The sequence below is a fragment of the Pelophylax lessonae genome (genome assembly GCF_965119305.1).
Source record: "Pelophylax lessonae genome assembly, chromosome: 4".
Taxonomy (NCBI): domain Eukaryota; kingdom Metazoa; phylum Chordata; class Amphibia; order Anura; family Ranidae; genus Pelophylax; species Pelophylax lessonae.
Window position 1 is genome coordinate 523,539,970 of NC_138771.1, and position 26,323 is coordinate 523,566,292.

General features: G+C 44.3%; 1 protein-coding gene across 2 annotated transcripts in view; it reads right to left on the reverse strand.

Moving 5' to 3' along the window:
- ATXN10 (ataxin 10) overlaps window positions 1-26,323 on the reverse strand; it is a 216,946-nt gene that overhangs the window by 143,718 nt on the left and 46,905 nt on the right. The window lies entirely within an intron of this gene.

The window sequence follows — 26,323 nt, forward strand, 5'->3', positions numbered from 1 at the left end:
GTATGGATTCTAAAATCCAAACTCTCAGCCCTAGAGAAGAATGATCGTGATGTGTCAAAAAATGGCGGGGGACACTATGTTGATCATCCCCTGCTTCAACAAACCTTTGATGTTCACCGAACCTTTTTCTGAGTGTACGAATGGTCCTCCCAACATAAAAAAGGCCACAAGGACATGTCAAGCAGTACACAACAAATTCTGTTGAGCAATTAAAGAATTTCTTGATAGGATAAGTTTTGCCTTTTATGGTATATTCTTTTTGCCCGTGGGTCACGTGCTTGCATGTCAGGCAAAGTTTTTCCCGACATTGGTACATGCCCACTAGAGGAATGAGGTTCAAATGAGATGTGAGGGGTGTACTTTTTAATTTGCTAGGAGCCACCATACTTTTAATATTCCTGGCTCTCCTGTAGGTGATTTTGGGCCTAGGGGGGTAAGGTATCCCTCAGATGTGGGTCCTCCAATAGGATGGACCAATGTTTTGTTATCAGTTTTTCCATCTACCTAAACTTATTATGGAACTGTGTAAAAAACCGTGGGCCATTTTGGTGTGTATCAGATTTTGTGGTATTCTTTTCCATGGTACCTTTCAGATACATGTTCTGTGCAGTATCCACCAGGGTTTCAGGGAAAGATTTTTCGATAAATTTGTTTTTTTTTAAAAGCCCACTCTGTTCCAAATAGTCCTCATCATTTTTACAATTCCTCCGCAACCTGCAGTACCGGCTTTTAGCTGTATAATGTTGATGGGGGACCATAACCCCTCTGCCCCCCCCCCCCTTTCCCTAGTAACACAATTGGGTTTTGAGGCAGAATTACTTTAAAACGATCCACCTCCCTGCAGAGAAGCCACCTTCTCCTCCTCTTCTTTCTGTTGGATTTCAGCTGCTGCAGTGGGAGCCACAGGGGAATTGGCTCCAGTAATTGTGTTGTGTTTACTGGTCCATTCATTTCCTGAATGAACACAGTGGACAACTGGTACAGGGAAGGTGGGGGGGGGGGTTAAATGTAGACTGTACAGGGACCCATGATTTCTAACAGCAGCCCTGAGGCTGTCTCTTGGGAGGGGTTCTGCAAAATTCAAAATGCTGCGATAAGTGGATGTCAACCTGGATGGGTGTTCCAGGTTGTATATTCATGTCAACCACCCTAGATAACAACCACATGTAATGCTGAGTATGATGATTGAAAGAAGTGAAATTCAATAAACTAAAGTGGTAGACCAGGTACAGTCAGGCTGGGGATGAAAGCACTAGAGATGGTGGACATCCTCCAACCAGGAAATGCAGCAGACTGTCTGCCTGCCTTGCTGCAGCTTCTAATGCAAACTGAGAAGCTCAGGGTGTGCAGTGAAATCAAAGTAAGCATTTCAGTATAAGATAGGAGCCTGTACAGATGTGCAAGACTGACAGGAAGACTGAAGTGAGCTTGGGGTACGCTACTCAACTACTTGGCAAAAATGTGTTGGCAGTCTGAATCATGGGGAGATCTGAGGTCCAGCACTTTGTTTTGTTTCATTGTAATTACATTAAAGCGTATAATCTGTTTTTAATGGGATTATTGTCCATTAAATACACACTATTTTTTTCTCTGCTGCCATCCTATAATTTTGGTCACGGTTTACCAGAAGGATAAAATTAGGTGCTTCTACCACACACAGTTTTTATTTTCTTGTATTTGAAATTAAAATAACATGACCGGCTTCCCCAAAACGATTGAATTTCACACCGATGATGCACATGACTTGACATGCAGTTTGCTTTACACAAAGGCCTGGATGTGGGGTTTTTATTCCTGGCTCTGGACCAAAGCATTTGACCATCCTGCCCTGAGAGAAAAAAGGTGGGCTGCCACTGGCGAGGACCTTAAGAATAATGTTAATTGCATGACATGCTGTTCCAATGGCTTCAGTAGAGTCGCTGACCCAGGGCATTGAACAAGTAAAGCTGGAGCACAGTCCAAATGCTTGATCTGCATGCTTGGCCTGGGTCAGTGGCTCAAAGTAATGAAGCCACTGGACCAGCATGACAGCCAAGCAAGAAGTGTTTTCAGTTGATTCAACTATGACAACCTACATATTTTGTTCTTCGCACAGGATTCCTAAAGCCAAACTGAATTGTGCTTTTAAAATCAGCCAAATCTATTCTAGGTGCATCACAGTAAAAATTTGTGCAAAGGCATGTTTTTATTTTTTTTCCATTTAGAAAGCAGCCACAGCCTGAGTAAAAAAGCCTGTTCTCACCAACATGCTGTAGAAAAGAGCCCCCCCCCCCCAGCTGAGCCACAGCAGGAATCAGCAGGAAGATTAAGCTTTGCTGATTTTAGAACTAGAGGTCTGAGCAGGGGACATGGGGGACCTCTACAGAGGGGCAAGGGTCCTTTTTTGCAGCATGCTGGCGGAAGGTTGGCTTTTCTATTGAGGCTAGCGCATTGTTTACTATTGTGATCTCTGTGACTGGTCACAGTGATCACGTGATGCAGGCCAATCACAGTGGCCCTGTACCATATAATAGTTGTGGCCAATCAACAGTAAACAATGAACTATTCATGACAATTAAAATGATTGCTTTTACAGTGATTATCACTTTAAAAAGGCAATCACAGTGTAAATTAAAAGAAATAAATAAAAAAAGGCAATCACAGTGTAAATAAGTGTAAATAAAAAAAATAAATAAAAAAAATCAAGACCACCACCCCACAGTAGTAAAGTGTCACTACAGTGGAACTGCACTACTCTGGTGACCGTATGTAAAAAATAAAATGTAAAAAAAAAAAAAAAATTATTATACAGTAAAGTGTAAAAAAAAAAAAAAAAAAACCTGCAACCCACTTAGCTCCCCTAATCACCCCCACACCAGTTACAGTGTCCCACATCACCCCCAGACCAGTTACAGTGTCCCTGTTCACTGCCACACCAATTACAGTTTCCCTGTTCACTGCCACATCAGTTAGTCTCAGTGCAAACTGGGGCGACTTAGTCACCCGACAAGTCGTGCTTTATTCAGTGCAATGAAACCGGTCTAATCAGAGAACTCTAGTCGCTCCGACTTAGAAAAAGTTTCCTGCACTACTTGGGGGCAAGTTTGGATTGAATTGACTTTGTTTGCAAGCCGCACTCTCCGGCGGTGGGGGGGGGTTTTGGGGCTTCAGAGTCGGGCGACTTTGAAGCCGCCCCAGTGTGAACCAAGCCTTACAGCATCCCTGTTCACTGCCACATCAGTTACAGTATCCCTAATCACTGTGACAGCAGTTAGTGTTAACCTAATCATTGCCACACCAGTTGCAGTGTCCCTAATCACCACCACATCAGTTACAGTGTCCCTAATCACCACCACACCAGTTACAGTGTCCCTAATCACCGCCACACCAGTTAGAGTGTCCCCCAATCACCCTGGCAGCAGTTACAGTGTCCCTAATCCCCCCCCCCTGCAGTCATAGCGTCACCATAAGGACTTGTTCACATGTGCGACGCCCACTTAAGAGGCATCCACATTCAGAAAGCATTTGACAGGCAGTGAGGAGGCATTAAAAAATGCATCCTCAACACTTGCTTTAACCCCTTGGAGCCCGGACAAGCAACCCCATTCACTTAAATGGGTCACGATCAGCAGGCATACAAGGAGTATAATTCCTGCTACAGCTATGCAACAAAGCATCACAGCTGCGGCGTGTGTACACCCCCAGCCGCTGCAGTTATATGGGGTAGCAGTTAAGGAGTGGTAGAACAGCAGCTCAAAAGCAAGGTTTTACTGCCCTCCAACCTAACCTCCTTAGTGCCCCTAATTGCCACCATACCATGCCAGTGTAGCAGGCAACAGTTTTTCTGAACACAGCCACACCAATTCCTGGGTCAAAAGAGCAGTGTAAGCTAGCAACAATGTTCCTGATTGCTGGTATGCAAGTCCCACACTCACTATACCAGTGCAGTCAGCAGCAGTGTTCCTTATCACTGCCACACCAGTGCAATGTTGCCTCTACCTACCACCCATACTAAACCTGCCCTGTTTATTGACCACGTTTCTCACTTCCAGTGAGGCGGAGGGAAAGATGGGTGTTGCTAGCTTTCGGAGCATCTGTGCTCCTTCATTAGGCGGTCCTAATTAGGCGGAAGTGGAAGTGATGTCGGGCTGACCAGAAGTAGGAAGTGGAGCCCCACAGAGTCCTCCACCACCACAGCACCATCAGACAGGCTGCCAGACTACAGCCTCTACGCACCACAGGCACCCCTCCTTTCCACAACAGTATCCAGGAGAAGAAGATGGATGATCCCATTCACCTACCATACCGGCCTTTACTTACCCAAGAGTAAGTCACTACGTGTTTTTTGTATCAATAAACCTTATGCTTCACTAAGCTGGTGCTGCTTTCTTTCTGATTTGTGAAATACACAAGATACATTGTCTGGCATATAAGTAGTCCAAACAGTGGAAAAGTCTCACACGTGGAATCACTATACTCAGAAGGAGTTGTAGAATGTGTTTTGGGTTGTAATTCTAAGTATTCCAACGCTGTATGTGAGAAACATCTTATTAAATTGAGAACTTTGTGTAAAAAAAATAAAAATATTTTCATTCCGCATTTACCAAAAACGTGTGGCAAAAAAAATGAAGTCTTCAAAAGACTCCACATGCCTTTTAGAAAATACCTTGGGGCGTTTGCGTTCCAAAAAACTGTAATTTTAGGATGTGTCCACTGTGCTGGTGCTCCAGAGACTGCAGAAAAACCTTGGGTTGCGAGCATAATTAGTCCAGGAAACAGGCTTATAATCCAAAGCACTTTAATATCAAAGCAAATTTCCCCATAAGAAATAATGGGAACCCAGATGATTGGTTCCACAACCATTTATTCATAAGTCCTTCAGGTTATAGTCCATATAAAAAGATTACAGCATTGTGATACATAAAATGTCCATTCACAAATGGCGCCTCCACAAGGGGATTGGAAGAAAAATCCAGCAGGAAATACAATGTATAAAAGAGAAGAGAGGCGCCTTTAAGCGTAGCAATATGGTTACATTTAACCACTTAAAGACTGGGCCTATTTTTCACACTTGGTGTTTACAAGCTAAAATCATTTTTTTTTTTCTAGAAAACTACTTAGAACCCCCAAACATTATATATTTTTTTTTTTAGCAGAGACCCTAGAGAATAAAATGGAGATTGTTGCAATATTTGTTATCATACCATATTTGCGCAGAGGTCTTCCAAACACAATTTTTTTTGAAAAAAAAGTCACTTTTTTTAATTAAAAAATAAAAAAACAGCAAAGTTAGGCCAATTATTTTTCCATAATGTGAAAGATAATGTTATGCTGAGTAAATAGATACCCAAAAGGTCATGCTTCAAAATTTCGCACGCTCGCAGAATGTCGACAAACTTTGGTACTTAAAAATCCCATAGGTGACATTTTAAAAGTTTCTACAGGTTACTAGCTTAGAGTTACAGAGGAGATCTAGGGCTCAAATTATTGCTCTCGCTCCAGCCATCGTGGCGATACCTCACATGTGTGGTTTGAACATCATTTAAATATGTGGGCAGGGCTTCCGTATGCGTTCGCTTCTGCTTGCGAGCTAATGGTGACAGGGTGCTTTAATTTTTTTTTCTTATTTTTTATTTTTACACCATTTAAAAAAAAAAAAAAATAATAATAATTTGATCATTTGTATTCCTATTACAAGGAATGTAAACATCCCTTGTAATAGAAATAGGCATGACAGGTCCTCTTTATTGTGAGATCTGGGTCAAAAAGGCCTCACCGCTACACTAAAAAAAGGAAAAAATAAAAATAAATCGTCCCTTTTAACCGGTTGCTAGGCAACAACGTTTGACGTCGCTCCGGTCCTCCAAGACCATAGAGGCCATCTTGCCCTCACTCGACTTCCTGTCTAAGACGACAGGAGCGGGTAAAGCAGCCGGGACACGGCGGGTCAGGGGGCGGACACCTCTTCCTCGAGTGATCCCGTGGCGAATCTGAAAGCCGACCGCCCACCGTTTAAAGCTAAATCCCGGGGTTTTGGCAGCTATCTGCTGCCATAACCCCGGTATTTAGCTTTAAACGAGTGACGGAAATAGTCGTTAGGCGGTCGGTAAGTGGTTAATGAAGGTTTAACATTTAGCAACTCACATGGTTGACGATCAAAGCAGGCATGTCTAAGAATGCAGGCATCCGGGGTAAAGCGGTTTCACTTCCTCCTCACCGCCGGCTCTTACTGCTGTCAGTCTGCAGTTGTGACCGGGAAGATTACCTTGCAGTAGAGAGACCTGAACGCGAGGTACGAAGCGCTCATGGAGCGCTGTTTGGAAGGGATGATGTTGATGGCGTTGAGGACGGTCTATGTGGACAGCTTTACCCCAGATGCCTGCATACTTAGATGTGCCTGTTTTAATCATAAACATTGTGAGTTTCTAGATGTTGTACCTTAATTCAGTGGTCCTCAACTCCGGTCCTCAGGGCCCACTAACAGGCCAGATTTTAAGTATTACCTTAGGGAGATGCAGACTAGAGTACTGCAATCACTGAGCAGCAAATGATATCACCTGGGATGTATTTCAGTTATCTTGCAAATCTGGCCTGTTAGTGGGCCCTGTAGGCCATGGTTGAGGACCACTGCCTTAATTAAATGTAACCATATTGTTACACTTAGAGGCGCCTCTCCCCCCCCCCGCGCGTGTGGTCCGCCGGCATCAGGTCCGCCGGTCACTCAGCGATCATCGGTGGAAAGGGAGAAAGGCAGGCGGCTGATGTAAACAAGCCGCCTGTCATTCTCCCCTGTGTATAAACAATGATCGTACGGTTCTACTATGTAGGACCGTTGATCATTGTTCCTACAGCTCAAGCCACAGCCAATCACAGTTAGAATCACGCCCCTAGGGACACACACAGCCCCTCCCTCTCAAAAAAAGTTAACTGTGCTGCCACGCAGCTTTAACTGTCTAGCAGCTGTTATTACATGTTATGTTATGTTATTGGTATCATCCTAGCACCCCTGCTGTTTCTGGTTAGTTGGTTGCTCCCATCTCCATTTCCTGCTGTAACTCCCATTTTGTTTAGTTGTTATGAGGAGACTGCAGAGTGTGGAAGCTTTGTAACTTCATTGGAAATTTAACTATGGAAAAGCCTCTATGTTTATGCCTTTGCTAACTTGAAGCATAAAGAAGCATTGGAGAACACCTCTGGAGTCTTTATTCATTGAGTAAACTATCTGTTAAAGCCATCATTCAACCTGCTGCACACACTTTCAGACTGAGTCTACAAGAAGGTCACAGGTACAAATCGATGCTGAGACAGAACAGTAAATTTCCATGGCTCTGCAGCTTCAGAAAGTAAATTTCCATGAATACATCACATGGTTATCTCTGCAGCTTCAGAAAGTAAATTTCCAATAATCTGCAGCTTCAGAAAGTAAATTTCCAAGAATCCATCACAGATTCAGAAAGTAAATTTCCAGAAGCATCCATCACAGGTATCTGCAGCTTCAGAAACGTGAGTATACACTTGCCTGTGTGTCACCAGAAGCATTACTCTGCATATGAAACCAGCCACCTACTGAATACTTCATTACTATTACAGCCTTCTGAGATGAGCTATCCAGTCTGAACTAGTTTCAGCACTAGCCATTGTCACAAATATCCAGCTCCTCAGCTTAGCCTGCTTACTAACAGAAGTCACTACTTACAGAGCTGAGCTCTGGCAGATTTCTTACAAGACACCAAAAATACAGTACTTATTATGTCTGACAGAGATCTCACAGAGTTACCTGCATTTAGTCAAGATAAAGCAGACTCCTTGCTTCATTCTGCTCGTCCTGTCAGAGCCCCTCATCCATCCTTGAAGGCAAGGGAGGTTTATGAAGCAAGTAAGGAAGAAACATCTAGTAACCTGACTGCATTATGGGAAAATACTTTAAGTTGTATAACAGCCACTAATGAAACTAGCAACAATTCTGAGCAATTGAACACTGCTCTCTCAAGGGTTAAGAAGGCATTTGAGAATTATAAAAGACTTTCTGAGAAGTACTATTCCCTATTGTCACATTCCAACATAGAGGAAGCTGCATTGGAATTAAAGGACTTTACTTCTAATGACCAGCAGAGGCATAGTACATATCTTGAAGCAAAGGCACAGATAGAAGGTAGATTAGCACAGCTACATGAAACTACATCCTGTAACTCTGCTTCTTCCAGACACTCAGGAAAATCTTCTAGGTCTGCCCGCTCATATCATAAATCTTCTTCTAAGTCATTACGGTCCTGCTCTATAAGGTCAATACTGAGCGACCAAATACTCAAAGCTCGCCAAAAGGTTGCAGTAGCCCAGGTTCAAGCCGCCTGCTCTGAAAAAGAAGCAGCCTTCAAGGCAGAAGCTAAATGCAAGGAAGCAGAAGCTAAACGCATTGAAGCAAGAATACAAGCAGAAACAGAGGCTCAGCTAGAAATTCTTCAGAAGAACAGAGAAAAGGAAGTAGCTTTAGCAGAGTTATCTGTCTTGGAACAAGCCCTATTGGAAGAAGAAGGAGCAGCTTGTACCAGCTTGGCTGCTTGTCAAGACCCTGTTGAAAGGACCCTACAGTTTGTCTTAACTCAGAACCACGACAATACAGTCCCACCTACAGTTGGAGATTCTTCTCATAATCCTCCAGCAAGTGGATCAGAAGGCAATGTGTCGCCAAAGCAAGCTGGTCAACTAGACACACCTACTAACAGAGACCCTCCACAACTACCGCACGTCACAAAATCAAGTGAATCAACCTACGCAGCTCATGTGTGCCACCACAACCCTATGTGCATAAAGATTACAAGGGCACAGCAGAAGACTACAGAATGAACTCTATACCCCCTTTGATACAGCTCTCTTTAACTTCAAATGCTCAGAGACTTTCAGACGACAGACCCTTACCTAAATTAAGCCCATCTGCAACACCTTTCTCTCTACCTACCAGCCAACATCATATACCAACCATGGTCCAAGACGGCGCACCATCAGTACCCCCTGTGGCTATAAAAACTGAAGGCACTGACATTGCAGAGTTCAGCAAGTATATGATTCGACGAGAGTTGATTACAACTGGACTGTCTAGATTTGATGACCGCCCAGAGAACTACAGGAGTTGGAGATCTACATTTAAGGCGGTAACCAAGAACTTGGACATTGATCCTCAAGCAGAACTTGACTTACTAATAAAGTGGTTGGGGCGTCAATCTTCAGAACAAGTAAAGAGACTTAAATCTGTCTACATTTATAACTTTAAAGCAGGCCTTGATGCTGCCTGGGAACGTCTAGAACAAGACTATGGGAGCCCCGAAGTCATTGAATCTGCCTTATTCCAGAGACTAAACAACTTTCCTAAAATCTCTGTTAAAGACAATCATAAGCTTAGAGAGTTAGGTGACCTCCTTCATGAACTTGAAATTGCTAAGTTAGATCCTAGTTTACCAGGTCTTAGCTATTTAGACACTGCTCAGGGCGTAAATCCTATTGTAGCAAAGTTGCCTAGTCATCTTCAGGGAAAGTGGACTAGTGTAGGATCAAAGTATAAGTATGAACACCATGTTTCCTTCCCTCCCTTTTCTTATTTTTCAGAGTTCGTGCGGAAGGTTGCAAGATCCAAGAATGACCCAAGCTTCTTCTATCCAGATACAACCACCATTCCTTTAAGTACTTCAAGGGGTATTGCCACCAACAGTAAATTCAAGGATTTAAGGCATCCTATTGCCGTGAGGAATATCGCGATAGCATCCAATGTCTTAGCTACAGACATTAAAGCAAGCAATCTTAATCAACAGCGTCCTATTCATAATGCGCCACACTCTCTCTCCAAATGTCGTGCATTTAAGGACAAGCCTATTGAAGAACGCAAGTCATTTCTCAAAGAGCATAATATCTGTTTTAAGTGTTGTGCATCCTCCGATCATTTAGCTAGAGACTGTAAGATCGCCATCAGATGTTCTCTCTGCAACAGTGCCAAACATGTGGACGCTCTTCATTCAGACCTGTTCAAAAGGAAACCTTCATCCAAGACTACATCAGATGATGGCGGGGAGAGAACTGAGCAATATGCCAACCCCGTAACCACAAGATGTACAGAGGTATGTGGAGAAGGGCTTCATAGCAAGTCTTATAGCAAGATATGTCTTGTAAGGGTTTTTCCTGAAGGAGGTCCACAAAATTCCATAAAAATGTATGCCATACTCGATGATCAGAGCAATCGCTCATTGGCCAGTACAGAATTCTTTGACCTATTCAACATTCAAGGAGAGACCTGGTCTTATACCTTGCAGACATGTGCAGGAAAGGTCAATACTTCTGGAAGAAGAGCCCATGGCTTCATAGTTGCGTCAGAATATGAGGACACAGAGTTTCCTCTTCCAACTCTAATCGAATGTGATCAGCTACCGAACAACAGAGAGGAAATCCCAACACCAGAGGTTGCACGTCATCACCCTCATTTGAGCCACATTGCTAACTACATTCCACCACTTAACAAGGATGTTAAGATTTTGATTCTACTAGGGAGAGACATTCCTAGAGTTCATAAAATAAGAGAGTTATGTAACGGTCCAGATGATGCTCCTCAGGCCCAGAAACTTGATCTTGGATGGGTGATAATAGGAGAAGTCTGTTTAGACCAATCTCACAAGCTCTTGGATGTAGCTTCCTACAAAACGAATGTTACCTATCGGTTGATGAAATGTCCATCGCACTATTATGTGAAGGAAAGACTTGATTTTAAAAACGAAGTTCCATATCAAGCACTTCAAAGTATTAACTGCAAGCTCACTTCTCAAAAGGACTTTGGTGATTCAGTGTACCAGACTACTTGTGATGACAACAAGATTGCCCCTTCAGTCGAAGACAAGGAGTTCATCAAGATTATGGATGAAGATTACCCAATTCCAACAGTTGGGTAGCTCCATTACCCTTCCGAGTGCCAAGGCTTACTCTCCCTAACAATCGAGAACACGCTTTAACCAGATTTGCTGCACTTAAGAAAACTCTCCGTAACAAACCTGAGAAGCAAGAGCACTTTCTAGCATTCATGCAGAAGATTTTAGTGCCAGCAGTTGTCCTCACACAAACCATTTGGTTTTCAGGACCCAGGTTTTTAATGGACCAGTCTTCTACAAACTCAGAAGAAGATATCGATTTCCACCTGGAGGATCCAGATACTGATCCGGAAATCCGGCCTGAAGTTGTAGCATTGAGTTCCAACATCTGCTCAAGAAGAAATTTGGAGGATGAAGATGACTCCACAGATATGGGGGATGGAGATGATGAATGGATGCAGGCCAAAGACTCTGGTTAAGCCTCCGGACCAGCTGGAACTCAGCGAGGCTGAACTTAAGGAGGAATTCACTCGTATCCTGACTGCAAACAACCCTCATGCCCCCCAGAACATTGTGAGGTGCAGTTTTAAAGAACGGGCCTACAAACCCATTAGCATCGTGGAACAGCTGGCCGTACACTTCTCCCTGGATGGAAACATGTTACACAAAGACTCTGATGAATCGCGGCGACAGGGGGCGAAGTTGGGAGTCATTGAAGAGACTCAGACCAACGACTCCACAGAGCCGGGAGACAAAGATACAGATGGGAAGTCTGACGCTCAGGCTAGTGAAGAATGGACAGAAGGTGAGAAAATACCATCAAGGAACAAGAAGGAGAGAAAACTGACCAACCAGTTCAATTATAGCGAGAGAGCGTCCCAGAGCATTAACAAACCCCTGCGGGAGCGAGCTTCTCAGACAGAGCCACCTCCAAGGGCCACCTTCTCCGCCACTGCAAACCAGTGGAAATTCAACCCACCACATGCTTCACACATGGGCGGAGCATGGGAACGTATGATTGGGATGGCAAGGCGCATACCTGATTCTATGTTGCTTGATGTGAGTTCTTCACGTCTTACCCATGAAGTACTTACTACATTTCTTGCTGAGGTCGCAGCAATAATCAACTCAAGACCGTTGACCGCTGTATCCACAGACCCAGAATGTCCGACTGTTTTAACTCCAGCTGCATTATTGAGCCGGAAAATTGGACAGATTCCAGCGCCAAAGAGCATCTTTGATGAAAAGGACATATATAAACATCAATGGAGATATGCTCAATACCTTGCAGATTGTTTCTGGGACAGATGGAGGAGGGAATACCTCACACTTCTCCAAGGATGTAAAAAGTGGCAAACCCAGAAGCCTAACTTAAAGGAAGGGGACCTGGTTCTTCTAAAAGACAAGAAAACCAATCGGATCCATTGGCCAGTTGGAGTTATTACAAAGGCCATTGCTAGTGATGATGGAAAGGTCCGAAGTGTGGAAGTCAGGATTGTAAAGGACGGGAGTCCAAAAACCTTCCTGAGACCAGTCACTGAGACAGTCCTAATTATGCCTGCTTCCAAAAATTCTGATTCAGTGTTATGTGAAGGAGTCACTTAGACCTCTAGCATAGTTAGCTTAGAGGAGAGGGCTACATAGCATTCTACTGTATGCAATGTTAAAAAAATTGCAGATCGCCGCCATTACGCGTTAAAAAAAAAAAAAAGACAAAAATCTTTCCCTTTGTTGGTAAACGCGATAACTTTTGCGCAAACCAATCAAAATACGCTTTTTGCTATTTTTTTTACCAAACATATGTAGCATAAAACAAATTGGCCGTTAAGATGGTGTTATATACTCTGTAATGACTTCTTTGAAAACTTAAATAAAACGATAAATATAAAAAAAAAAAAACAAATTGGCCGAAAATGTTAAAAAATTTTGATTTTTACTTTTTTTTGGGGAATTTCATATAAAAAAAATGTGAAAAATAGTTATTTTTGCAAAATTTATGCTCTTTTTTTGTTTATAGCGCGTGATCAAAAAAAATCACACAGGTGATCAAATACCACCAAAAGAAAAATGGATTTTTGTAAGAACTTACCGTAAAATCCTTTTCTCTTAAGCTCATTGACAGACGTAGTCTTCTTGATTCTCAAGAGCTGGGTTATGTTGTCTCCGCAGGAGTAGGACTAGGCAGAATGACAAAACGTTCTGGCTCCACCCTAGGGGCAGTCCCTGAGGGTATATCCTCCCTCTCTCTGCTACAGAGAATCAGTTCTGTTTAAAGCAGTACAGAGAATTTAACCCAACCCAACTCAATGATAGAGGGGCGGGTACTACGTCTGTCAATGAGCTTAAGAGAAAAGGATTTTACGGTAAGTTCTTACAAAAATCCATTTTTCTCTATCGCTCATTGACAGACGTAGTCTTCTTGATTCTCAAGAGCTGGGACATCCAGAAGCAGTGCCACAAATGAGGGGTGGGATTGACAAAATCAAATCCAATCTAGAAGGCCCAACCGGTGCCAAACTAGAAGTTTTAAAGGCTCATTATAAACAAAGAATGAGGCTAAAGAAAAAATTTTCCAACGGAAAAAAACCCTCGAGGTAGACCACTGGTCTCCTCAAATTGCGGCCTGCAAAACCTTGCGGCCAAATGAGGCATCAGACGATGCCATTACATCAACTTTATAATGTTTAGAGAAGGTATGCACCGACGACCAGGTAGCCGCCTTGCACACCTGGACCACTGACGCCTGATGGCGAAAGGCCCATGACGCACTAAGTGCCCGAGTGGAGTGCGCCTTAACAGGGAACGGGGGCTCCCGACCCTTAATAGAATAAGCCTGCACTACCATCTGTCTGATCCATCTGGAAATGGTCGCGGCAGATGCAGGCAACCCCTTTTTGGGTCCATCTGGGATCACAAAAAGTGAATCCGTCTTGCGAAACGAGTCTGTCGTTTTCAAGTATACCCTGATCGCCCGGACCACATCCAAGGAGTGCAAAGCAAATTCCCGAGGATGACTGGGCTTAGGACACAGGGAAGGTAATACAATTTCTTCATTCAGATGAAATTCTGAAACCACTTTTGGTAGGAAGGATGGATTCGGACGAAGAACCACCTTATCTCTATGAACCACCAGATATGGTGAACGACAAGATAATGCGGCCAGTTCTGACACCCTGCGTGCAGAAGTAATAGCCACCAAGAAGGCCACCTTCTGGGACAACGTGGGTAGAGGAATCTCCCTAATATCTTCAAAGGGAGGTTTCTGAAGAACCGACAACACTAAATTAAGATCCCAGGGGGGTAACGGCGCGTGCACTGGCGGAGCCAGATGTCGCACCCCCTGGATGAAATTCCGCACCAAGGAATGAGTAGCCAAAGGCTTCTGAAAGAAGATGGCTAATGCTGAGACCTGACCCTTGATAGTACTCAAGGCCAGTTTCTGCTCAACCCCTTGTTGCAGAAAAGCCAATATTCGACTAATCGAATAAGACCGAGGACGGAACCCCAAAGGTTCACACCATGCAATGTAGGACTTCCATGTGCGATGATAAATCTTTCTGGAAGTCGCTTTCCTTGCTTCAACTAGAGTAGGAATAACTGAAGCTGACAAACCTTTGTCCTTCAGCACCTGGGTCTCAATAGCCAGGCCGTTAAAGCCAGCGATCGTAAAGCAGGATGGAAGATCGGTCCCTGAGACAGTAGATCCTCTCTGAGAGGAAGTCTCCATGGGACGTCCGCCACCAGTCTGACCATGTCGGCGTACCAAGCTCGACGAGGCCAGTCCGGAGCTACCAGGATAACTGGGATTCCTTCCTCCTCTACCCTGCGAAGAAGTCTTGGCAGTAACGCGAGAGGAGGGAAGGCATATATTAGCTGGTATTGCCCCCACGGGGCGATCAGTGCGTCTGCGGTTTCTGCTAGAGGATCGCGGGAGCGAGCCACGAATCTCTGAACTTTCCTGTTGAATCGTGATGCCAACAGATCCACATCCGGGGTGCCCCACCGTAGGCACAACTGGTGGAAAACGTCTGGATGGAGGGACCATTCCCCCTGATCCAGGGTCTGACGGCTGAGATAATCTGCCTGCCAATTCTCCACCCCCGGAATGAACACCGCAGAGATTGCTGGAACAAATCGTTCCGCCCAGCGAAGAATGCAAGCCACTTCTTTGGCCGCTCGGACACTCTTGGTGCCCCCCTGATGATTGACATAAGCCACGGCCGTGGCATTGTCCGACTGGATCCGAACCGGGCTGCCCTGGAGCTGCTCGGTCCAGTGAATCAGACAAAGTCTGATCGCTCTCAGTTCCAATACATTTATCGGTAACCTGGATTCTTCCGGGGACCAAAGTCCCTGGACAGATAACTGACCAAGAATTCCTCCCCATCCGGATAGACTGGCATCCGTGGTCACTATCGTCCAATATATTGGCAGAAATGACTTTCCCTGGCTGAGCATTGGAGACCGAAGCCACCAAACCAGAGACTCTCTGGTCTGTTTGCTCAATCGTATCTGATTGTCCAGGGATTCCGGATTCCGATTCCATCTGAGAAGAATCTCTTGCTGAAGAATTCGGGTATGGGACTGGGCAAATGGGACTGCTTCGAATGAAGCCACCATCAACCCCAGAACCCTCATGCACGTCCGAAGGGAAGACCAGCTGTTGGACAGTAACAACTGGACTGCTGATTGAATCTTTCGAAGTTTCCCTACCGGAAGGAAAACTCTCGTCCTGACTGTGTCTAGAATTAGACCCAGATATTCGAGCCTCTGGGTGGGAACCAGAAATGACTTTTGCTGGTTCACCAGCCACCCGAATTCCTGTAAAGAAATCATAGTAATTTCTATGTTTTGTAGCAAGGTCTGAGGAGACTCTGCATGAAGCAGAAGATCGTCTAGGTAACCTAGAATCGATATACCTCTTTGGCGCAGAAGTGCCAACATTGGGGCCAACACCTTTGTGAAGACCCGCGGAGCCGTGGCGAGACCGAAAGGTAACGCCACAAACTGATAGTGGTTCTCCTCCACGGAAAAGCGTAGAAAACGCTGATGTCCTGCGAAAATGGGAATGTGAAGATAGGCGTCCTTGATGTCTATGGACGCTAGGACATCCCCTGGATGCAGGAAGGCTGCTACCGTGCGAATGGACTCCATTCTGAATCTTCTTATGTTGACGAAAGAATTGAGTGCTCTTAAGTCCAGAATTGGACGCACTTTGCCCTCTTTCCTGGGTATTGTAAACAGGTTTGAATAAAACCCTTGAAACCGTTCTGTCCAAGGAACGTGGACTACCACTCCTTGTTGTAGTAAATCTGTGACTGCTCTCCGCAGATCTTCTAAACGGTCTGCGGATAGACGGATATTGGAAGGGAAGAATCGCGCCGGTGGGAGAGATCGAAACTCGATCTTGTACCCTGACCTTATGACTTCGCAAACCCATTTGTCCGGGATTCTGGAAAGCCATGGATCCGGGAACCGGCAAAGACGTCCCCCCACCCCAGTTATGGGTGGGGGCGCACCTTCTGGCTTTGGATGGTTTATCTTCAGGTCTAGAGGGGGCGGGCTTTTGCTTGCCCGACCAACGACCCCTGACGCCTCCTGCAGGAGCTTTGGAGGACTTAATTTTTTCACCCGCTGGACGAAAAAACCTCTTGTGAGCAGAAAAAGAAGGCCCTCGTCTTTGACGAGTTCCTCTACCTTTAAAATTTTGCGGTAAAAAGGTGCTTTTTCCACCGGTGAGATCCTTAATGATCTCATCTAAGTTGGCTCCAAATAGACGCTCTCCTGAAAAGGGGATATTAGCCAATGCTTTTTTGGAACCTTGGTCGGCTAACCAACCTTTTAGCCACAGTGTACGCCTGAGAACCACTGCTGAGACTGATGCTCGCGCCATTAATGGAGTGGCGTCTAACGCCGCATCACATACAAACTGTAACCCCTGTATCATTTGTTCCAACAAATCTGATACCGCCTGAGGGACTTCTTCTAAATCCCGGCGTAACCACTTGGTCCATTCAGTTACAGCCTGCGAGACCAGACCAATAGCAATTATTGGTCTGAAAGCTGATCCAATCAAGGAAAACATGGTGCGAGACATAGCTTCTATCTTGCGATCCACTGGATCTTTAAAAGACGGAGCGTCTTCTAAAGGAATAACCGTGGCTTTATTCAATCTAGCAATTGGTGAATCCACCACAGGTGGTTCTGTCCATTTCTTAATAAGGGTTTCCTCAAACGGATAACGCCTGTCAATGCGTTTAGAAATATTAAAAGTGCGTTTTGGCAGACGCCATTCTTCTTCGATTGGATTGCCAAAACATTTGGGCAATGGAAAAACCTTCGCCACTTTGATGCGCTTTTTAGTCCCAAAAGGGATCTCAGTTTCAGCTATTTCTGATGGAATACCCTGTAACCTTAAAGTCTCTTGAACAGATACAATGAGTGCGTTTACCAACGCTTCCTCTCGGGCTATGGCGGATGCCGAAACATCCTCCTCACTGTCTGAAGAGACAGGACCCGAGACACCAATACCAGATGAAGTACCTGCAACTGCAGAAATAGGCTCAGAGTCTGAATCCGAAGTTTCAGATAATAAGGGGTTAGGCGGGGGTCGCTTTCTTGCGCCCTGTCCCTGACAAGCCACTTCCACCCGGGACACAAAAAAGTTTCCATAATAGCTGACAAAGATTCAATTGTCAATGGGGTGCTGGAGGATCCCGCAGACCCCTCGAGGGGATCCGGAGGAGATACATGAGTGGCAGGGTCCATGTTAATACAGGACACCTTTGCCAGCAAAAACAAAAAAACTTTTTCTCTTTTTTTTTTTTGTGTGTCTCCCCCTAGCGCAATAGCGCCCCTCAGAGTACCTGCTTCTCGATCCCAGAGAGAGAGAGAGGGACCCCCAAGGCTCACCAACCGATGCAGTGCAGTTTCCAACAAACTGCAGTCAGCGTCTGTCTTACACAGACTGGAAGGAGCTGTTTGCTTTTTCCCGGGCAGAAGGCGTGGCTCCGCCCCCTGTGTACGCCTTCCGGCGTTCCCAGCCCTCCACGAGGTAGCTGGGCTCACAAAACATGGCCGCCCCCATAGAAGAGACATAAGACTCCAAAAACATGGCGGCCGGCGTGACCTGAGGACATACATGCATTCGGTCTACGGCAAAATGGCGGCGGACCGCCGATATCGTCTTCCCAGCACATCCACCTGCACTCTGCTAAGAGGTGACATATGGATCTACAGAGATACACTGCACATAAGGTAGGATTATACCTCCTATGTCTGCTGCAATGTTACAGTCTGCTGGGTAGAGCGTTAGCTCTTGAACCAAGTCCACTTCCCACAAACACATGCTGTATTACAAGGGGGACTTGTAAGTATCAGATATATACTGACCATATATGGAGGGGCCCATAATATATACTGCCTCATAATGAGGAAAAAAGGGAACGTTTACTCACCATACCGAACCGACAGGCACCCTCTCTTCACAATACCCTCTCCACCGGGGTGGGGGTTTGTGGACGCCTCGACTCTCTGGTACCTGGCGTCCAAGCGAGCTTTTAACTCGCAAAGTCAGTCCCTTTACTGGGACTCCGTCGCGGCCGACTCAGCGCACTGGTCTGCACGCGCTCTTAGGCAGAAACCGGGGTGACCACTGGATCTCAACATCCAGCCCGTCGCCCGGCCCCGCATACTTACTTGAATATGTCGCGGCCGACCAAGCGCAATGCCATGGTCTGCGCGCGCTCGTAGGCCGGCTGGGGTGACCACAAGTGTCGCCCAGTCCGGCACTTTTGCTTGAAGATCTCACAGGAAAAAAACACTGGAGAAAACTACCTAAAAAATGTCTTTTCTTAAAGAAAAAAAGTCTTGCCAGGACCAAAAGATCCCAGCAAGGAACTTAGGTCCTTACTCCTGACTAGACAGAAAAAACTGATTCCCTGTAGCAGAGAGAGGGAGGATATACCCTCAGGGACTGCCCCTAGGGTGGAGCCAGAATGTTTTGTCATTCTGCCTAGTCCTACTCCTGTGGAGACAACATAACCCAGCTCTTGAGAATCAAGACGACTACGTCTGTCAATGAGCGATAGAGAAAGCTCTGTTTGTGGGAAAAAAAGGACGTCAAAGGTACAGCGTCGCACGACCGCGCAATTGTCCGTTAAAGTCACCCAGTGCCGAATCGCAAAATACCCCCTGGTCAGGAAGGGGGTAAAATCTTCCGGGGCTTAAATGGTTAATATTTAGGAAAAAAAAAAAAAAAAAACGTACAACTTCAAAAAACTCCCCATGCTTCTTACTAAATACCTTGGACTGTCTACTTTCCAAAAAGTGGTCATTTTTTTTTGGGGGGGGGGGGGGGGAGGATTTGTACTGTCCTGGCATTTTAGGGCCTCAAAAATGAGATAGGCAGTAAGCACATCAGGACTGAAAAATTTTCCAAAAAAAATAGAAATAAATAATATATATATATATATATATATATATATATACACACACACACACACACACACACACACACACACACACGTGGCCTCTGTAAATTTCACACAGAAAAAAGGATATAAACTGATTTGTATGGTTTTTACCAAGAAATGGAGCAGAATACACTATGGCCTAAATTTATGAAGAAATATTATTTGCAAAATTTTATAACAGAAACTGTAGAAAAACATGTTTTTATTCAAACTTTGACTGCTTTACCTTTATATAGTTTAAAAAAAAAAAAAAAAAAAAAAAAACTAGTGGTGATTAACCGCTTGCCGACCGCCCACAGTATATTTACTGCGGCAGTCAGCCCCTCCTGGGCAAAGCGATGTAGTACTACGTCGCTCGCCCAGGAGCCTGCAGGGGGCGAGCGCGCGTCACCGGAGGCACGCTCCCGCCCCTGCTCGTTCACGGCCATCCCCGCGCGAGTGGGGTGATGTAAACAAAGCCGCCTGTCATTCTCCCTGGTGTAACTGCAGAGATCATACGATCTTGCTATGTAGGATCGTATGTTTCTGTGGTTACATCACAAGCCACGCCCCTTTACAGTTAGAACCACGCCCTTAGGGACACACTTGACCCCTTGATAACTAATAAAGTTAACCCCTTCCCTGCCAGTGTCATTTTTACAGTAACGGTGCATATGTATAGCACTGATTACTGTAGTAATGTCACTGGTACCCCAAAAAGTGTCAAAATTGTTTGTCAGGGGTCTGATCTGTCCGCTGCAATGTCGCAGTCCCGCAAAAAAAAAAGAAATCGCAGATCGCTCGCCATTACTAGTTAAAAAAAATAAATAAACAATAAAAATGACATAAATCTTTCCCTTAGTTAGTAAACGCAATAACTTTTGCGCAAACCAATCAAAATACGTTTATTGTGATTTTTTTTACCATAAATATGTAGCAGAAAACAAATTGGCCTAAAATGTTAAAAAAATTAGATTTTTTATTTTTTTTTTGGGGAATTTCATATTAAAAAAAATGTGAAAAATATTGTTATGTTTTAAAAATCAACGCTCTTTTTTTGTTTATAGCGCAAAAAATAAAAAAAAAAAAAAATAAAAAAATCGCACAGGTGATCAAATACCACCCAAAGAAAGCTCTGTTTGTGGGGAAAAAAGGACGTCAATTTCATTTGGGTACCACGTTGCACGCCCTGGTCTTTGAGCAGGAAAATCCTCCGGGGCTTAAGTGGTTAAATATCACAAAAAGAAAGCTCTGTCTAACAAAAAAAAAATTTATTTATTTGGGTACAGGGTTGCATAAATAATTGTCAAAGTGTGACAACGCTGAAAGCTTAAAAATGGCCTGGGCAGGAAAGGGGTAAAAGTGTCCATTATTGAGATGGTTAAGCAGTGCATTGTGCATCAACTTCCTTATTTCTCAGTCCTAAAGTGGTTGTAAGCCCTCAAATGTACCCAGTGAAGTGACCAGCATTAGGTGATGCACAGAAATGAAACAAATCCTCCTACATAAGTTTTAGTTGTGTACCTGCAGCCAAATTCTTCTTTAGATCTTTCTGAAAACACACAGAAGAAAGGATTTCTCTTTAGGTCTAGGAGCAGGGGGTGGGATCTGAAGTTTTTACACAGCCAAAAGCTCTGAGCCATGATTGGAGGGCAGGGAAACACCTAATGGAGCAAAGCTAATATAGACCAGTAATTTTTCCCTGCTCATCTTCTTGAGCACTGGTCCCCTTACCACCCCCATGACTTCTCCTGCCTCTGAAGCCAATGAAAGAGATCCTGGCCACTGGAAGTGCTGCCTCCACCAATTGCTTTGGTTAAGTAATATAGACATCTGGGGAGGTTTCTTTTGTTTGTTTGTTTTTTCTTTTTACCAGTGGTTAGTTTGAGGGGGTAACAAAGGAACCCAATTGCTTGCCATTTATTTTAAATGAAGTTAGCCAATAAAAGAATAATCACAAACGCCAAACTTTCCAAAAAAAAAACACAACAAGCTTCTTTTATTGGGTACACATAAATGTCTGCACCAATATAATATTTTATTTTTGAATGGACACTTCTGAGTTTTTATTGTTTTCCTTTATTATTGCCCATTTCAATCCAGAATAAACAGACCAATTACAACAATACCTGTCTCTGAATGAGTTCACAAATTAATGTCGGTACTGCAAACAGCACTGTCATGAAGCGGCCTTGCTTAGCCCTTTGCAAGTCACAACTCAAAGCAATGTCCAACTGTTGTGTTATAGAGTAAAAAAAAGAAGTATGGCCAAAGTTTTTTTGCCAATACTTCTCCTGCGGGTCACAGGAGTTTACTTGCTCTCTTGGTACCCTGAATAAGTTAACAGTGGCCTAAAGCCCACTGTCGGCTGACACTACAGAACCGCTTCAGGCTCTGGAAGGATCTTGACCATCTTGCTAGAATCCACCCAGATGCCTAATCAATAATTGTCTCTCAGTGCACCACTAAGAGCCTAAGGCCCCTTTTTGACTGGACGGAGCCGTTCTGCTCAGCGGGGGATCGATCCAATTCCCGCTGAGCAAGCAGATTACGTCTCCGCTCTGTGTGTGGAGACGGAGGTGTCAGATCCCCGCTGTTCTCTATGGGGGAATCGGAAACCGCCTGTCCGTTCTCATCCGATCCGCCAGATGGATGGAAAATAGGGTTTCCATCCGTCCGGATTTGACGGACAGGATCGGATGTCAGTGGACATGTCTCCGCTGACATCCGCTGCCCCATAGAGATGCATGGGGCATCTGTTCAGATCCGCCTGAAAAACTGACAGGCGGATCTGAACGGTCCGCATGTGTGAAAGGGGCCTAAGTCATTCTGCTCTCTCCCCCTCTTCAGCCCAGTGCTGAAGTGAGTGCTGGAGGGGCAAAGTAGAGAGTGGTGACTGATATGAACCACTTTCTGCTCAGAAAGGACTAAGAACTGAGTGATTAGTGGTCAGATCATGTAATTGCTCAGTTCTCCGGCAAGAGGCAGCTGCAGTATCACACCGATGCTGCATTGAAGTATGAATGTTTATTTTTTTCCATTCCCATGCTTCTCCTTTAATGAAACCCATTTATATGACACCCCAATAGACCTAAAATCATACCTGGAGCATTTTTTTGTGTATCAAAACTCACAGCAGTGTACTCCATAGGAAGTGTGTTGGGGTGCCTTAAAATTAATGGCACTGTTGCGCACCAAAACATTTAAGGGGTCTTTGATGGCTGAAAAGCACAGTAATCAGACTCACAACATTTTTTCCCCCATTTTAACTCCTCTTTGTCCTAGTATTTGTATACAAAAAGCATACAGCCAGTTCACCAAGAAAAACAGCTATCAGCACTGCTGCCACCCACTAGGAAAATTTTGAGATTGATGTATGGCTGACCCACAGCATGGAACTCTGGGGGAGTAGGAAGGATTTCCGAATAGCGAACCCATCAATTGTACTAATCCCACCCACACCACCACTTACAGGAAGCCACTGTGCTGTCCATCACGCCTCATAAAGGAAAATTACTACCGTAGCTTGGCTAATCCTCAATTTTACAACATGTATAAATAGATGGAGAGGTTTCCATACCTCGACAGCATGTTGGAGATTTCAGATCGATGTGTGGTTTTCCACCCACGTGCTGGAAGAATTACTGATACATCACTTCTCAGTGAACTTTCTGGACACAGACTCAAAAACTCATCCATGAACAGAATAAAAGGGAAATGTTGATTAAAAAAAGGCATGGTGTGCAATTCACACATTAAAAAGTTGCATTTGAAGCTGAACTACTGGCAAATTAAAGAACAATCCATTGTTAAAGCGGAGTTCCGGCCTCGGGGGTCAATTTGAGCTAAAAATACCCCCGGGACAGTCAGGGCTAGTACATTCCATAATGGATAGCCTCTGAACTGTCCCGGGTCGCACTTACCTGTAAGAAGAAATACTTACCTTGAAAATTTCTTCTCCAGCGCTGCCATCTCAGGTGTGGGCAGCTGAAGCCGCAGCGTCCCTCTTCGTGTCCTCTTCCATGACGTCGGAGTCCCACAATGCACTGCACCAGCCCCGCTCATCAATTCTGGTGCAGGCGCGGCATCCCTGCACAGCTTCTGGGCATGCCCAGAAACTGTTTAGCAGTGAATGCCGCGCCTGCACTGGAAGTGACGAGTGGGGCCGGTGCAGGCGCATTGATTCCTGGGATCGATGATGTTCAGCTCCCAGAAATCATCGCAAACCGGAAGTGACGGCGCGGGCCGCGGCCGCAGAGGGAGGAAGTGGAAGGAAGGGGAGTATATTTCCTTCTATAATAAAGGTAAGTGACCAAAAAAAAAAATCGTCACTATCCATTTCTCTTTCAGGTTGCCCTGAGCAAGCAGAGGCCGGAACTCCGCTTTAAATTAATTCAAAATAATGAAATACTATTAAAAACGTTACTATCCAATTAGTAGTTTAATGGTCAGTTCTCAACCAAGGACTAAAAGGCATGATTCACTTTTAAGAAGCACTTTCATGTTACACCCATATTCATGGTACACCAAGAAACATGGTCACAAAACACCAGCAACCTAAAGCAGAATCATAGAGTGCTTCTTCCTCCAGGTCACAGTTCTTGGATTTCAGCATGGCTTTGCGTGACTCTGCAGGAACAGCCACATCACCTACTTACAAGTCAAATCTGCAACCATGACAGAGGCAGATCGTACTGCCGCAGTGACATCACCTTACTTGTAGCCCATTGACTACTTCCTCCAGCCCCATAACAGAAGGCTTGTACCTCTATGTATAAACTTTGGGCTGGGGATACACAATGCAGGACACCATTTACGCCCATCACACACCAGCGGCCAATGCGATCCCAAAGCAAACTCCCAGTGTAAAGTTTACAGCACTCTGCAATGCAACAGAGCCCTGCAATGCAATGCACAGGAAAAGCAAGGTTTACATCTAAATTTAGTTGCCTATACCTCTCAATCTAATGATTGCTTTGACATTTTACTGTAGGTAAACTTTGGGAATGCATTTTTCCCTCATATGCAGAGTTTACTAAGCTGAAACGCTTTCATTTTTATTTTAGCATCTATCTTGGAGATTCTGCATTTGAAACTCTCCGTTGTTTAGAATTTGGTAAATCTTTTGTCTGGATCCAGGGGATTCTTTTGGGTAACCTAAAAAGTCTATTTTTAAAGCATTATAAAAGCCAAAGGAATGGACAATCATTCTATGTGTGCAGTCTGGCCATCCCGAGCTGGAAATCATTGTAAAATTTCCACTCCACAGATTAGGGGATTCTTTCCTAAACCTGACTATTAAATCCCAGCACGAGTGGGTTTGTGGCTTTCATGCTCATCACCTTTTTCATGTAAGGGACGAGTAAGCAATTTTCTTAAGGAACAACTCCAGGTATAAAGATCTCCAGAAGTGGGGGCAAGGTAACGGGGTTTTTATTCTGCCTACAGGAGATTGGACACTAGCAACAAAGCTGTTTGTTAGCACACAGCACTTCCGGCTCATGGATTGCAGGTGGAGCAAACCAGCATTCCTTATTTGATGCTTGTTTTTTACTGTTGTCATGCAAATGTAAATTTTAATACTTTGGAATAAAAGTTTAGAATACTACAGCATGAGGATATCAGTTATGTTTCCCCCCTTGCTAATGAGGCCACAGGAGGACTGTTTAGGCTACATTCACACCTGAGCGTAGCGTTTTCGCGCGTTTTTTACAGCGATTTACAGACGTTTTTTGTGCAGGCGTTTTTAGATTGAATAGAAACCAATAGAAAACGCCTGTAATCTGCCCAAAAAGAAGCTCATGTACTTTTTTGAGCATTGGGCGTTTTGCTTACAGCGTCAAAACGCTCAGATGTGAACAGGGGCCATTGAAATGAATAGGATTTGTCTTGTAGGGCGTTTTGAGAGCTGATCCTAGAGCAGAAAAACTCCCCAAAAACGCCCCAAAATGCCTACATGTGAACGGAGCCTTGAAGATAGAGGAATATTGTATGGTGGGGCCTTTATTGCCCAAAATCATCTTGGATACAGATGGATGAGTGATTCCAATTCCAGTTAGGGACACACCTACCTGAGGCATTTTTGACCTTTGAGAAAATAGGTAAAATATTTCTGGTAAGTGCGGAGTGTTGTCACTTGGGAGCATGAATTGGTGGATTTTGTTTATCGCCAAGTCACCATTTTGGTACTATATCACAGCAAGCACTTTATTAAACGTCATAACAAGCACTTTATTGAGGATTCTATGGACTTTCCAACACAAACCTTTACATGCGAATTGTAATTACCGTAGTACTTTTTTAGGATATCACATAGCATTTATAGGTTGTCACAATTTTGAATTATTGTTTTTTTATTTAATTATTCATTTGAATTTTAAGTTTAGCACTTTAAAGAGGTTTGTCTTTAAACTGACCCTTTCCATTCCTCGTGAGCTTACAGTTAGCTATGCTTTGCATAGGGAAAGGGTGCTCAACTCTTAAGAGCGAGGGCAACTTATGAGATTTGGCAACTGGCAACAATAAAAAGAAATGGTTCAAGAATTTACTATTTTTTATTTTGAATATGATAATGAACATTTTTCTTCCTGCAGCTGCTGAATGCTTGCGGGAGGGAGAAGAGGATCAGTTCCTGTATATGACGCCCCCACATCCCCTCCTGTCCAAGTGTAGAACTAAAATGTGACAGGGAGGTCACAGGCTACACCAGTGGTTGGGGGGTTGTTTAAAAACACATCTCAACTATGGGGTTTTACTGTTCCCCCAAATCGCAGATGTACATAAGCCCTTACTGTCCTGAGCTCCCTATAAGGCTACTTTCACACTAATGAACTGAATTTTACCCGCACCACAGGTGCAGTGCATCTGCACCTGTAAGGCAGGCTAGGTGCGCTTTGCCATAAACTTTTTTATCTTGCAGGTGTGGCATTCAAATCCACAGGATATAATAGAAGAAGTATAACCTGTAGGAAAGCCCCAAGTGAATTGCGCTGCACCTGCAGATCAGTGTAAAAGCAGACCAATAACCCTTTTTTTAAAAAGGGTCAA